General features: G+C 41.7%; 1 pseudogene; it reads left to right on the top strand.

Annotated features, from left to right (window-relative positions):
- Positions 1-1,474: 1,474 nt before the first annotated feature.
- LOC120881387 lies at positions 1,475-10,732 on the top strand (annotated as a pseudogene).
- The last annotated feature ends 5,029 nt before the right edge of the window (positions 10,733-15,761 follow it).

Raw genomic sequence — 15,761 nt, 5'->3', positions numbered from 1 at the left:
TTATTCTACTTTCTTTGGGTTTACTCTGCTCAGTTTTTTTCCCTTTTAGCTAACTTCTTGAGATAGAAGTTAAGATAATTTCATTTCAGCCTCTTTTCTCTTATATGCGTTTAGAGCTTTAGGCTTCCCTCAAGGCACAGCTACAACTGCATCCAACAAGTTTTTAAAATAACAAATTGCTAACATTTATTTAGGTCATACTGTATGCAAAGCACTGTACTGAAAGGTTTATAAGCATTCTCTCAATTTTATACATTTTTCTTAAACATAATTTACATGTAGCAAAATACACAAAACTTAAAGGTACAGTTTAACAAACCTTTACCAATTATACATCAGTGTCATCACCAGATTCAGATATGGAACATCTTTATCACTTCAGAAATTTTCCACATGCTTCTTTCCAGTTAATACCCATGTCCAGAGGTAACTACTTTTCTGATTTCTATTACCATTGGTAAATGTGCCTGTACTTGACCTTCATATAAATAAAATCCAACAGTAGCCCAATAGAATATATAATTTGTGTCCAGCTTTTTTGCTCAACTTAATGTTTTAGATATTAAATATTAATCTGGTTATTGCATGTGTGATTTTTTAAAATGCCTTGTAACAGTCCATTGTATGGATGTAGTTCAATTTGGGCTTCCCAGGTGGCGCTAGTGGTAAACGATCCACCTGCCATTGCAAGAGAGGAGGATTTGATCCCTGGGTGGGGAAGATCCCCTGGAGACAGAAATAGCAACCCACTCCAGTATTCTTGCCTGGAAAATTCTGTAGACAGAGGAGCCTGGTGGGCTACAGTCCACTGGATTCCAAAGAGTCAGACATGACTGAACACATGCTACAATTTATTGATCCATTTTTCTGAAGGCAGAAATTTAGTAGATTTTTAAAGAGTTTTTTTGTTATAAATAAAACTGCTATGAAAATTATTACACTTATATTAGGTTGGTGAAAAAGTAATTGTAGTTTTTGACTGTGAATTTTAAATCATTATAACTAGGCCCAAACACATCTTTATTAATCAAAATAGGAAATATTACAAATCAACACAATGTTGCCAAAAAGAAATAAATTTGTTCATTCCTGTAACATAGAAATCTGTGTTTTGGGATTTGATGAATCTTGGAAAGCATTTTCTTCTTCCCATTGGTTGTGGAAGCGTTTTCCCTGTAAAAAGTTGTTGAGATGAAGGAGTGGTAGTCGATTGGTAAGAGGTCAGGTGAATAGGGCCCATAAGGCAAAACTTTGTAGCCCAGTAGGTTCAACTTTTGAAGCATTGGTTGGGTGACATTTGGTTGGGTGTTGTGAAGAGCTGGGCCCTTTCTGTTGACTAATGCTGGCTGCAGGCATTGCAGTTTTCAGTGCATCTCATCAACTTGCTGAGCATATGTGGGGAATTAACAAGATGGTGCCAGTCAGGACTCTTGCCCCATGCTCTCATGCCCTCTTGGCCCATGTTCTGTGAAGAATGACTTTGCGTGGTTGTGTAACCGCTGAGATCGCTTATGGCGCTGTGCATGCGCTGGCTTGCTTGGGCTACTTTGTGCAGGACGCCTGTATGGGCACCATCTGGTAAGGCTTTGCTGTTGCATTGGGGCTACGTTGGGGGGGCATCATGGTTATGTGATGGCTGTGTTGTGGCTATGTTATGGTTATGTTGTAGCTGCTGCTGCAGCTGCTCCATCAGCCAGGAGAGAGACTGTGTTACGGCTGCTGTGCCAGCCAGGAGAGAATAGACATGTCTGCAGTTCCTATGGCTTATTGTGTCTTTTTCCAGCCTCTTACCTACCCTGGGTTCAGCAAACAGTGCAGACAGTGTGAATAGCAAGACAGCTGGCATCACAAGCAGGATTAGCAATTCAGTATACTTCTCAGATGTAATGGTTTTGCCAAGATTCAGAAAGCTGTAGTGGATCAGACAGGCAGCATGCCATCAAATAATGACCATGACCTTTTTTCGTGCAAGCTTGTCTTTGGGAAGTGTTTTGGAGCTTCTTCTCAGTCCAACCACTGAGCTGGTCATTGCTGGTTGTTGAATACAATCCACTTTCTATCACACATCACTATCCAATGGAGAAATGGTTCATTGTGTAGAATAAGAGAAGATGACACTTCAGAACGATGATATTTTTTGATTTGTAGTCAGTACATGAGGCTGCCACTTATTGAGGTTTTTCACCTTTCTAATTTTCTTCAAAGGCTGCACAACCATAGAATGGTCGATGTTGAGTTCTTTGGCAAATTCTCTTGTAGTTGTACAGAGAAGGCAATGGCACCCCACTCCAGTACTCTTGCCTGGAAAATCCCATGGGCGGAGGAGCCTGGTAGGTGCTGTCATGGGGTCGCTAAGAGTCGGACACGACTGAGCGACTTCACTTTCACTTCTCACTTTCATTCATTGGAGAAGGAAATGGCAACCCACTCCAGTGTTCTTGCCTGGAGAATCCCAGGGACGGGGGAGCCTGGCAGGCTGCCGTCTATGGGGTCATCCAGAGTCGGACATGACTGAAGTGATTTAGCAGCAGCAGCAGCAGCCTGTAGTTGTAAGAGAGTCAGCTTCAATGATCCTCTCAATTGGTCACTGTCAACTTCCAATGGCCGGCCACTGCACTCCTCATCTTCAAGGCTCTGGTCTGCTTTGCAAAACTTCTTGAACCACCACTGCACTGTTCGTTCATTAGCAGATCCTGGGCCAAACATGATGTTGTGAGTTGTCTCTGTTGCTTTATGACCCATTTTGAACTCAAATATAAGAAAAGTGCTCAAATTTGCTTTTTTGTCTAACATTTCCCTAGTCTAAAATAAATATAAAGTAAACATCAAATAATAAATCATTAGCAAAAAGTAAATTAGCAAAAGCGAGAAATGCACATTAAAATGATGTATAACATAACCACATTTATTTAAGAATGTATTCTAATATCAAACAGCAAAGTTCAATAATGCAAAAATCAAAATTACTTTTGCACCACTAAATATTTTAGGTAGACATATATTCTCTTGGTCTTGTGTGGAATTGCTTGGAAATAGGATATGTGAATTTTTAGTCTTAGTAGATACTGCCAATGTTTCTGCTATTTTAAATTACAATGTTCTGAATGAATATTAATTTTACTATTTTTCTCATTTCCTAACATTTATAATTAACAGTATGGAAGAGTTGGGGCTTTACTGGTGGCTCAGACAGTGAAGAATCCACTTGCAGAGCAAGAGACCTGGGTTCAATCCCTGGATTGGGAAGATCCCTTGGAGAAGAGAATGGCTACCCACTCTAGTACTCTTACCTGGAGAAATCCATGGTCAGAGGTGCCTGGAGGGCTGCAATCTATGGGGTCACAGAGTCTGACACAACTGAGCAACTAACACTTTCACTTTCATGGAAGATTTTAATGCTTTGTCAAACTTCTTTTTAAAATAATATGTCTATGCTGTTATGTCTTTTCCAGATTTAGTTAGTTAGTGTTGACTGCGCTGGCTCTTTGTTGTTGTGTGCAGGCTTTCTCTAGTTGCAGTGAGCAGGGACTACACTCTTGTTATGGTACACAGGCTTAATGCTCTTGTTGTGGAGCACAGGCTTTAGGCTTGTGGGCTTCAGTAATTTCGGTGGGTGCAATAGCTGTGGTGTACCGGCTTAGTTGCTCTGCAACATGTGGGATCTTCCTGGACTGGGTATTGAATCTGTGTCTCCTGCTTGGCAGGCGGATTCTTTACCACTGAGCCACCAGGGAAGTCCCCTCTCAAATGTTTTTAAAGGTCACGGAATAATCACAAAATTTCCCCTTAAGATTAAGATTATTAAGGTTATTAAGGTTAAGATTATTATTAAGACTAAGATTATTAAAGTCATTGTGGACAGTTTCAACTTGTCCTACATTACTGTGCAAAGTGAGGACTGCCTATATTTATCATAACATAATCACAAGAGTGATAGCCTGTCCCCTTTTCCATGTTCTGGTGGCTAAAAGCACATCACTTGTTCTCACTCAAACAGGGCAGATCAGATTATACAGGGCTTAACACTAGAGGGGAGATCATAGCCTGTTTTCAAATTTTGCCTCAGTTCAGTTTAGTTCAGTCGCTCAGTTGTGTCTGACTCTTTGCAATCCCAAGGACTGCAGCACACCAGGCCTCATTGTCCATCACCAACTCCCAGAGTTTACGCAAACTCATGTCCATTGAGTCAGTGATGCCATCCAACCATCTTATCCTCTGTGGTCCCCTTCTCCTGCCTTCAATCTTCCCCAGCATCAGAGTCTTTTCAAATGAGTCAGTTCTTCACATCAGGTGGCCAAAGTGTTTCAGCTTCAACATCAGTCCTTCCAATGAACACCCAGGACTGATCTCCTTTAGGATGGACTGGTTGGATCTCCTTGCAGTCCAAGGGACTCTCAAGAGTCTTATCCAACACCACAGTTCAAAAGCACCAATTCTTCAGCACTCAGCTTTCTTTATAGTCCAACTCTCATATCCATACATGACCACTGGAAAAACCATACTACTAAATCGCTTCAGTCGTGTCCAACTCTGTGTGACCCCATAGACGGCAGCCCACCAGGCTCCCCTGTCCCTGGGATTCTCCAGGCAAGAACACTGGAGTGGGTTGCCATTTCCTTCTTGGACCTTTGTTGCCAAAGTAATGTCTCTGCTTTTTAACATGCTGTCTAGACTGGTCATAACTTTCCTGCCAAGAAGTAAGTAAGTGTCTTTTAATTTCATGGGTGCAGCCACCAGCTGCAGTGATTTTGGAGCCCCCCAAAATAAAGTCTGTCACTGTTTCCCATCTATTTGCCCTGAAGTGATGGGACCGGACAACATGATCTTAGTTTTCTGAATGTTGAGCTTTAAGCCAACTTTTCCACTCTTGTCCTTCAATTTCATCAAGAGGCTCTTTAGTTCTTCTTCACTTTCTGCCATAAGGGTGGTGTCATCTGCATATCTGAGGTTATTGATATTTCTCCCAGAAATCTTGATTCCAGCTTGTGCTTCATCCAGCCCAGTGTTTCTCATGATGTTCTCTGCATAGAAGTTAAATAAGCAGGGTGACAATATTCAGCCTTGATGTACACCTTTTCCTATTTGGAACCAGTCTGTTGGTCCATGTTCAGTTCTAACTGTTGCTTCCTGACCTGCATACTGATTTCTCAAGAGGCAGGTCAGGTGGTCTGGTATTCTCATCTCTTTCAGAATTTTCCACAGTTTGTTGTGATCCACACAATCAAAGACTTTGGCATAGTCAATAAAGCAGAAATAGATGTTTTTGTGGAACTCTCTTTTTTTTTTGATGCTCCAGCGGATGTTGGCAATTTGATCTCTCGTTCCTCTGCCTTTTCTAAAACCAGCTTGAACATCTGGAAGTTCACGGTTCATGATTGAGTTTTCCAGTCATGAACACATGACCATGTTACATCCATTCATTCGGTAAGGTCTTCTGTAGTTTGTGGGCTGGTTTTGTTAATTCGTTTGTTTAGAACAATGTCTGTAACTTTCAGAATAGAGGACTTGCATAATTTTTAAAGAGCTTTTCCTAGGTTTTAAATATTTTTGTTGTTATGGTAAGTGGTGTTGATTTTTAAATTTTATTTTCTAGTACTTTGTGACCAGCAGATAGAAATCAATAGTTTTTTTTTTTTTGTATTTTGAACTTGTATTCACTAAGTAAACTTATTAGTTTGTATATTCTTTTAGATACTACACAAATATAATCATGTTGTCTGCCATTTAGCACATTTTTACGTCTTCCTTTCCAATCTTTATGTCTCTAGTTTCTTTTCATTGCCTTTTTGGAATGGCTAGGGCTTCCAGTACAATGCTGAATAGAACAAGAGTAAAATTCTTGTTTTGTTCCTGATGTTAAAGCATTCAATATTTTATCATTGTGTGTGATTTAACTGTAATTCTTTAAGGATGTGCTTCATCAGATTAAGAAACTTCTCCTTTTATATTAGTTGGCTGAATTTGATGTTAAATTTGAGTAAGTGCTTTTTCTGAATCTATGGGGATGATTATACAGTCCTCCCCTTTTTTTCAGTAAATGCAGTAAACTATGGTGATTGATTTGTGGATATTAATTAAATGGATGTATACATTTGACCCTGCATGCCTAGGATAAAACCTGTTTATCATTAGATATTATCCTTCTAATTTATTAGAATTATTTGATTTGCTAATGTTTTGCTAATAGAATGTTGGCATCTGTATTCCTGAGCAATATAGGTCTGAAATATTCCATTCTTGTAATTTTCTTCCCTTGTCAATCTGTGATATCAGGATTATCCTGTCCTCTTAAATGAGGGAGAAGTTTCATTTTCCTCTGTCTTTGAAAGAGTTTGTGTTTGGTTTGTATTGTATCTTCCTTTGATGTTTGGTAGAAGTTAAGTCATCTGGGTTTAGGGTTTTCTTTGTGGAAAAGTTATTAATTTAACTTCACTAACACCTATGACTATTCCTGTATTTTATTTATTCTTATGTTGGCTGGGAAAGTTTGAGGGCAGGAGGAAAATGGGGTGACAGAGAATGAATGGTTGGATGGCATCATCAACTCAATGGACATGAGTTTGAGCAAACTCTGGGAGATAGTGAAGGTCAGGGAAGCCTGGCGTAGTCCATGGGGTTGCAAAGAGTTGGACATGACTGAGTGGCTGAACAACAACGTCAGGTTTATGTTCAATATGTTATGGTTTCTTTGTCAGTTAAAAACTGTTCTATTTTCCATTGTGATTTTCTCTTTGATCCATTGATTATTTAGAATTTTCTATTTAACTTTTAAATCATTGCAAATTTTCAATATGTTCATTATTGATTTTTCCATTTGATTCCATTGTGGTTAGAGAATATCTTTTGTATAATTTCAGTCCTCAGATATATGCTGTTTTGTTATATGATCCAGCACACACTCTGTCTTTCATTCCAATCTTAAAGAAGGGCAATGCCAAAGAATGTTAAACTGCCATACGACTGTGCTCATTGCATAGGTAAGGTTATGCCCAAAAGCCTTTAAGCTAGGCTTCAGCAGTATGTGAACCAAGAACTTTAAGATGTACGAGCTAGGTTTAGAAAAGGCAGAGGAACCAGAAATCAAATTGCCAACATTCGTTGGATCATCGAGAAAGCAAGGGAATTCCAGAAAAACAGCTACTTTTGCTTAATTGACAACAAACTGTGGAAAATTCTTAAAGAGATGAGAATACTAGACCACCTTACCTGCCTCCTGAGAAACCTGTATGCAGGTCAAGAAGCAACAGTTAGAACTGGACATGGAACAACTGACTGGCTCAAAATTGGGAAAGGAGTAAGACAAGGCTGTATATTGGCAGCCTGCTTATTTAACTTATATGCAGAGTACATCATATGAAATGCCAGCCTGGATGAATGATAAGCTGATTTCCAGGAGAAATATTAGCAACTTTAGATATTCAGATGATACTACTCTAACAGCAGAAAGACAAGAGGAACTAAAGAGTCTCTTGATAAGGGTGAAAGAGAAGAGTGAAAAAGCTGGCTTAAAACTCAAGATTCAAAAAACTAAGATCATGATGTCCAGTTCCATCACTTCATGGCAATTAGAAGGAGAAAAGTGGAAGCTTTAACAGACTTTATTTTCTTGGGCTCCAAAACTACTGTGAACACTAACTGCAGCCATGAAATTAAAAGACATTTGCTCCTTGGAAGGAAAGCTATGACAAGCCTAGACAGCATGTTAAAAAGCAGAGACATCATTTTGCCAGCAAAGGTCCAACCTAATCAAAGCTATGGTTTTCCAGTAGTCATGTACAGATGTGAAAGCTGAACCATAAAGAAGGCTGAGCGCTGAAGAATTGATGCTTTTGAGCTGTGGTGTTGGAGAAATCTCTTGAGAGTCTCTTGCCTGCAAGCAGATCAAACTAGTCAATCCTAAAGAAAATCAGCCCTGAATACTCACTGGAAGGACTGATGCTGAAGCTGAAGCTCTAATACTTTGGCCACCTGATCTGAAGAGCTTACTCATTGGAAAAGACCCTGATGCTGGGAAAGATTGAGGGTAGGAGGAGAAGGGGGCGACAGAAGATGAGATGGTCAGATAGAACACTGACTCAATGGACATGAGTTTGAGCAAACTCTTGAGTGACAGTGAAGGACAGGGGAGCCTGGCATGCTGCAGTCCATGGAGTCACAAAGAGTCGGACACGAATTAGTGACTGAACAACAACAAATATACTCTTAGTTTCATGTGTGCTTGCATATAAATTTCATTCTGCAGTTGGTAGGTATCATATTCTATATATGACACTCAGATCAAAAAGACTAATACTATAGATTAGAACTCCATATCCTTACTAATTTTTTGTCTGACTCTTCTTAAGGTATTGAGAGGAAAGTTAAAATCTCCAACTGTGACTATTGGTTTGTCTCTTCCTTCTTTTAGTTCTGCCAAATATTGTTTCATGGATTTTAAAGCTGTGATACTGGGCACATACACCTTTATAATTGTCTCTTGATGTTTGTGCTGTATGCTCAGACTCTTGAGTTGGGTCTAACTCTTTGCAACCCCTTGGACTGTAGCCCACCAGGCCTCTCTGTCCATGGGATTTTTCAGGCAAGAATACTGGAGTAGGGGACCATTTACTCCTCCAGGGGATTTTCTGACCCAGGGGTTGAACCTTTGTCTCTTATGTCTCCTGCTTTGGCAGGCATATTCTTTACCACTAGCTCCACCTGGGAAGCCCTGTCTCTTGATGAATTCATTATTATAAAATGTCCCTGTTTATCTCTGAGAGTTCTCCTTGTCTTGAATATGAATATAACCACTCCAGTTTTCTGTGCTTACTGTTTCTTACTGTTTGTGTGATATATCTCTTTCTATCTTTTACTTTCAACTTATCTGTGGTCTTCTATTTAAAGTGTGTCTCATATATATAAAGTTGGGTCATTTAAATAAACTAATCAGAAATCTCTATCTTTAATCATAGAATTTGATCCTTTTGTATTTAGGTGATAACTGACATGTTTGGATTTGCTTTCAATGTTTTCCATCTGGTATTCATTCCCTTTTCTGCCTTTTCTACCATTAAAAAAAATTAAGCAATGGGAGAACTGACAATGCTTCATACATAATTGGAGGTTTTAACACCCTTCCTCACCAATTGGTAGAACCAGACATAAAATCAACAGATATAGAGGATCTGAACCACACTATTACACTTTGACTTAATTGATATTTGCAGGACGTTGCATCACAAAATGGCTGACTACTTACTTACTTACCAAGTGCTAAGCAATAAAATTAAAAGGATTGAAATTATACAGACTATATTCTCTGCCACAGTGGAATTAAATCAGAGCTCAACAACAATAACTAGAAAAAACTGAAATATTTGGAAATGAAAAAACACTTCTATATAATCCATAAGCCAAAAAAATTACATGGGAAATTGAAAAATATTTTAATCTTTTATAAAATAGCATTAAAATTATAATATTTTGTGCTAAGTTGCTCAGTCCTGTCTGATTCTTTGAGACCCCATGGACTGTAGCCTGCCAGGCTCCTCTGTCCATGGAATTTTCCAGGCAAGAATACTGGAGTGGATTGCTGTTTCCCGCTCCAGGGATCTTCCCAGTCCAGGGACTGAATCCACGTCTCTTATGTCTCCTGCATTGGGAAGTGGGTTTGATACCACTAGCACCACCTGGGAAGCCCTAATATTTTGTGAGATGCAGCTAAATAAGAGGAAAATTCACATCTTTAAATGCTTATATTAGAAAGAAGAAAAATCTAAAGCCAATGACCTGTGACTCTACTTCAAGAAATTATATAACAAAGTACAATTTGGAACATAAAGTAAGTGAGGAAGGAAATCATAAAGACAAGTGCAGTAATTAATGACATAGAACATAGGCCAACAATAGTGAAAAATCAATGAAGCCAAAAACTGGTTCTTTTAAAATGTCAACAAAATTGATAAGCTTTTGGCTAAACTGACAAAGGAAAAAAAGAAAGAAAGAAAACATAAAATATTAATATTAGGAATGAAAGTGGGGACATCACAATAGTAGGATAGTAAGGAAATCAAGTATTATAATTAACCTTATGCCAAAAAATTGGGCAATCTAGATGAAAAGGACCAGTTCTCGCAAAGACAAAAACTACTTAAACTGGCACAAAAAGAAACAGGAAGTTTGGATAGCCCTTTATTAATGTCAAAAATTGAATTTGTAATTTAAAACTTGCCAAAAAGGGCCATGACCCATAAGAGGTGCCCTGGGTGCTAGGCGAAAGCGCACAGCGCGGCGCGGGGCCAGGGCCAGGACCTTCTAGCAGTTCAGCGGCTGCGCAAGCGGATGCTGAGCAAGCTGCAGTCTCCATCGCGGGCTGGGGTTGGGGGCAGCTCCGGGGGCGGGGGGTCGCTGCAAAAGCGACGCGTGCGCGTCACCGTCAAGTATGACCGGCTGGAGCTGCAGCTAAGCCTGGAGGTGAAGTGGATCGACGGGCGCTTGGAGGGGTTGTACAGCGCAGGGAGGCAGACAATGAGGTCAACATCGTGAATTGTTGAAACTAGAGAGCGAAGAGGAGAGAAGCCCGAACATCCAGGGATCTTCTAAAGTCGTGCACGAACCCCACAGAGGGCTTCATCCAGGAGCTGCTGGTGAAGCCCCGAGGCCTCCACAAGCAGCCAACTTTCCGCCAGCCCAGCTCCTTCGGTGGCGGCAGCCTGAGCCCCTCCAGGACCGAGCCCGGAAGGCGCCGCCTTGATCCTCTCCTGCCTCCCTGACCTCCGACAGCGTCTCCCCTTAACGCCGTCTTGGCTTGTTTATAAGTTGTTTTCTATGGTTCTGTAACAATAACACTGCGTGCCTATTTAAAAAAAAAAAACACAAACACAAAAACCTGCTGAAAACCCCAGGCCCAAGAGGCTTCACTGATGAATTCTATAAAACATTTTACAAGTAAAAACCAATCCCATGCAAACTCTTTCAGAAAACAAGGAAGTAGGAAACACTTCCCAATTCATTTTACAAAGCCAGTATAACCTTAATACCAAAACCAGATGCAGACATTACAAGGAAAGGCCTATATTCCTCATTCAATAGGTGTAAATTTAAGTAAAATTAAATTCTCACTTATGTAAGCATGTCTACTGTAAATATGTATTGAAAGGTGAGTGAGTGTAAAGTCAGTCATGTCCCACTCTTTGGACTGTAGCCCACCAGGCTCCTCTGTCCATGGAATTTTTTAGGCAAAAGTACTGGAGTGGGTTGCCGTTTCCTTTTCCAGGGTATCTTCCCAACCCAAGGACTGACTTTGCAGGCAGATGTCTTACCGTCTGAGCCACCATGGAAGACCGTATTGGAAGGTACTTGGGAACATGTTTCAGTTCAGTTCAGTTCAGTCACTCAGTCGTGTCCGACTCTTTGTGACCCTATGCATGCCAGGCTTCCCTGTCCATCACCAACTCCTGGAGTTCACTCAAACTCTAGTCCATCAAGTCGGTGATGCCATCCAGCCATCTCATCCTCTGTCATCCCCTTCTCCTCCTGCCCCCAATCCCTCCCAGCATCACAGTCTTTTCCAGTGAGTCAACTCTTCGCATCAGGTGGCCAAAGTACTGGAGCTTCAGCTTCAGCATTAGTTTTTCCAGTGAACACCCAGGACTGATCTCCTTTAGGATGGACTGGTTGGATCTCCTTGCAGTCCAAGGGACTCTCAAGAGTCTTCTCCAACACCACAGTTCAAAAGCATGAATTCTTTGGCGCTCAGCCTTCTTCACAGTCCAACTCTCACATCCATACATGAGCACAGGAAAAACCATAGCCTTGACTAGATGGACCATTGTTGGCAAAGTAATGTCTCTGCTTTTGAATACGCTATCTAGGTTGGTCATAACTTTCCTCTCAAGGAGTAAGTGTCTTTTAATTTCATGGCTGCAGTCACCATCTGCAGTGATTTTGGAGCCCCCCAAAATAAAATCTGACACGGTTCCCACTGTTTCTCCATCTATTTCCCATGAAGTGATGGGACCAGATGCCATGATCTTCGTTTTCTGAATGTTGAGCTTTAAGCCAACTTTTACGCTCTGCTCTTTCACTTTCATCAAGAGGCTTTTTAGTTCCTCTTCACTTTCTGCCATAAAGGTGGTGTCATCTGCATATCTGAGGTTGTTGCTATTTCTCCCAACAATCTTGATTCCAGCTTGTGCTTCTTCCAGTCCAGCATTTCTCATGATGTACTCTGCGTAGAAGTTAAATAAGCAGGGTGACAATATACAGCCTTGATGTACTCCTTTTCCTATTTGGAACCAGTCTGTTGTTTATTAGTTCGAGGTTATGGGAATATGAATGATTTGTGGTTTTCTTTGTATTTTTCTGAATTTTTAAAATAAAAATAGATACTATTTTTTGTTTTGTTTTCAGTACCCACCCAGTCTTTAAAATGTTTGGTAGTTTCTCTCTAGTCCTATTTTATTCAGTGTTTCCTATTGGGAAAGTGTACTGAATTTTATCAAATGACATGTATGTACAGATATGACCACATGATTTTTAACTTCTCCTACTGAGCCACACTGGCATTCCTGGGGGAAGCAGTTTATCGCACAAATGTCTATTTAGTAAGGTACAAGCAGAAAGCAAAATTTTTCCACGGTCCTTCAAGCCCACTTGCTGGGTGTGCTCCTCTTCACTCTGGATGAAATCTTGGAAAGCTTTCAGCTTTCATAATTATTTTTGGTCTAAGGAGAGTTTCATTTTAGTAACTAAAAAGCTCTGTTCAATCCAATATTTAAAACTACAGTGTTTTATCTAGTTCAAATTTTTCCTCCCCTTTAGTTCTGCCTCTGACTAGGAAATCTGAGAAGGGAACAGGAGTTTTACTTCTTTCCGAAGTACAGATTTGGGGGCTGTATTCCTCAGGATTCTTCAAAGAAACAGAGCCAGTAGGATATCTATATTTATATTGAAATAAATTTTTATGAGGAATTGGCTCACGTGGTTCTGGAAGCTGAGAAGTCCCTGCATCTGGTCTATAAGTGGAAAACCCAGGAGAGCTGAGGTTGTGACTCAGCCTGGTCCCAAGGCCCGAGGAGCAGAACAGATTGTGTAATTCCTAAACCAAGGGCAGGAGAAGACTGATTATCTCAGCTCAGCAGTCAGGCAGAGAGAGTGAATTCTCCCGTCCTCTATCTTTTTATTCTATTCAGGTCCTCAGTGGAGTGGACGATGTCCACCCACACTGGGGAGGGCCATCCTCTTTTCTCAGTACACGGACTCAAGTGTTAATCTTATCCAGAAACATGCTCACAGACACACCTAGAATCATACTGAACCAAATATCTGGGCACTGTGTGCTCCAGTCAAGTTAACACATAAAATTAACCATCGTAGGGACTGTCTGGGGGCGAGCAGAGAGGAGTGGGAAGGTCCTATTAATCCGGTACTTTGTCACCTGGTGTTGGTACCCTGGGGTGTGTTGCATTCACAGTTGCTGAGGGGGGCTTGCTCCCCCAACGCTGAGGCTCTCTTGTGTAGAGATTTTAACCCAGGCTGTGCCTTCTTGTGTTGGCAAGTGTTGACCGCTCCTCTCGGTCCCCGGCTCTCCTTTTGCCCAGTGTGGGGAATCTCTACTAAATACCACTCTTTCCATGGGGTCCACTGCTGACCCACAGGAAACAGGCACAGGCCAGTGCTGAAGGTCTGAAGATCTGAAGTGCAGGCCTTTTTTAAAAATCCTCACCAATAATCTGCTGTCAGACAAGGGCAACTCTAGCCAGTTACTGACCTTGAGTCTTTATCAGGTCCTGTGTCCCTCAGGTTTCAGGAGCCCCTCCTTTGACTTGAAGTGCAAGGCCAGGTGGTGGTGGTGGGGATTACGCTCACTGATAATACTCGCTTTCCAAATGCCTCTGCACTCCTCCTCCTCAACCCCTCAAGTAAACTCATGGTCTGGGGGGTTGTCTTGGGTGGGCAGAGGTCGGGTGACTGGCACCTCAAGGAAAGGAGGTGCTAAACGACTCTGCCCTTGTCCTTGGTCTTTGGGATTCTGCCAAAACTCTATTTTTAATATCCCTTGTGTGGAATAAGTATTCTCTTTATACTCAGCTGGGTTTATGAGTGTCTTTTAATGTTTGCCCCTATTTTCACACATGAAATTTCTCATTTATTTTTTTCTAATTGTTTCACCAGACTTTGATACTAGGGTATTTCTAGCTTCATGAAATTACTCAGGGGCGTTTCCCTATAGTTTTGTAAAGTTGGAATAACGAGGAAATTGTTTCTTTGGGGGAAGTTAAGTAAAAGTTAGCTGTAAAAGTCTTGGCAATGTGCCTTTTTATTATTATTATTAATTAATTTGGTTGCCTCAGGTCTTAGTTGCAGCACATGAAATTTTTGTTGTGTCGGGTGGGATTGTTCGGTGAGGCACGCAGGCTCCCTATAGTTGTGGCTCGCAGGCTCTGGAGTACACGGGCTCAGTCGTTGCGGTGCATGGGATTAGCTGACCCATGGTTTGTGGTATCTCAGTTTCCCCTGCGTGTATTAGTCGCTCAGTTGTGTCTGACTCTTTGTGACCACGTGGACTGTAGCTCGCCAGGAGCCCTGGTCTCCTGTATTAGCAAGCAGATTCTTTACCACCTGAGCTATGGGGGAGCCCTTGTTGCTGTTGAGTCGCTGTTATGTCCGACTAACTCTTTTGTGACATCATGGACCGTAGCCTGCCGGGCTCCTCTGTCCATGGAATTTCCCAGGCAAGAATACTGGAGTGAGTTGCCCTACTAGGGATCAAAACCAAGTCCCCTGCATCACAATGCAGACTCTTGACCACCGGACCACCAGCAGAGTCCTGGCATGGTGCCTTTTTTGGTTGCGGTGGTTTTGTTGCACTACGTGGGGGCTGCTCTTCATTGCGGTGTGCAGGCTTCTCACTGAAATGGCTTCTCTTGTGGAGCACAGGCTCTAGAGGGTAGGCTCAGTAGTTGTGGTCCATGGGCTTACTGGCTCCACAGCATGAGGGATCTTCCTAGATCAGGGATTGCACCTATGTCTCAGGCAGATTCTTTACCACTGAGTCAGCAGGGAAGCCCTGGCATGGTATCTTTTAAAGGGATAAATCCGTAACAGTGCTTCCAAGTTCTTCTATTGTCACGGAATTCCTCAAGTTTTCTACCTCTCTATGGATCATCTTTGGCAATACACACTTTGTCAGAAAAATCACTTTCTTCATAGGCTTTGCCATTTATGCCATAAAATAGCACATGTGTTAGTTTCCTAGGGCTGATGGAACAAATTACCACAAACTGGGTGGCTGAAAGCATCAGAAATCCACCCTCTTCTAGTTCTGGAGGCCGGAAGTCTGAAACTAAGGTGTTGACAGGACTGTTAATCCTGGACGCTCTCAGCAAAGCTTGGTGCTCCTTGAGCTGGCGCTTCCTCCTCCAGTCTCTGCCTTCGTCCTCACATGGCCTGCCCTGTGTTCTTTGATCTTGTCTCCTTTTTCCTGTGAGACACTGGATGGTAAACTCAGCTGCTGCTGCCGTTTAGTTGCTCAGTCGTGCCCGACTCTTTACGCCCTCGTGGACTGTAGCCGTCCAGGCTCCTCTGTCCATGCGATTTCCCAGGCAAAAATACTGGAGTGGGTTGCCATTTCCTTCTTCAGGGATCTTTCCAACCCAGAGATCAAACCTGAGTCTTCTCCTTGGCGCGTGGACTCTTTAACACCAAGCCACCTGGGAATCAGGTTTGGGGGTCACCCTAAATCCAGGATAATCTCATCACTAGATCTTTAATTACATCTG

This window comes from Oryx dammah, unplaced genomic scaffold, assembly GCF_014754425.2.
Source record: "Oryx dammah isolate SB20612 unplaced genomic scaffold, SCBI_Odam_1.1 HiC_scaffold_2, whole genome shotgun sequence".
Lineage (NCBI taxonomy): Eukaryota > Metazoa > Chordata > Mammalia > Artiodactyla > Bovidae > Oryx > Oryx dammah.
This window is presented reverse-complemented; position numbering and strand designations above follow the sequence as displayed.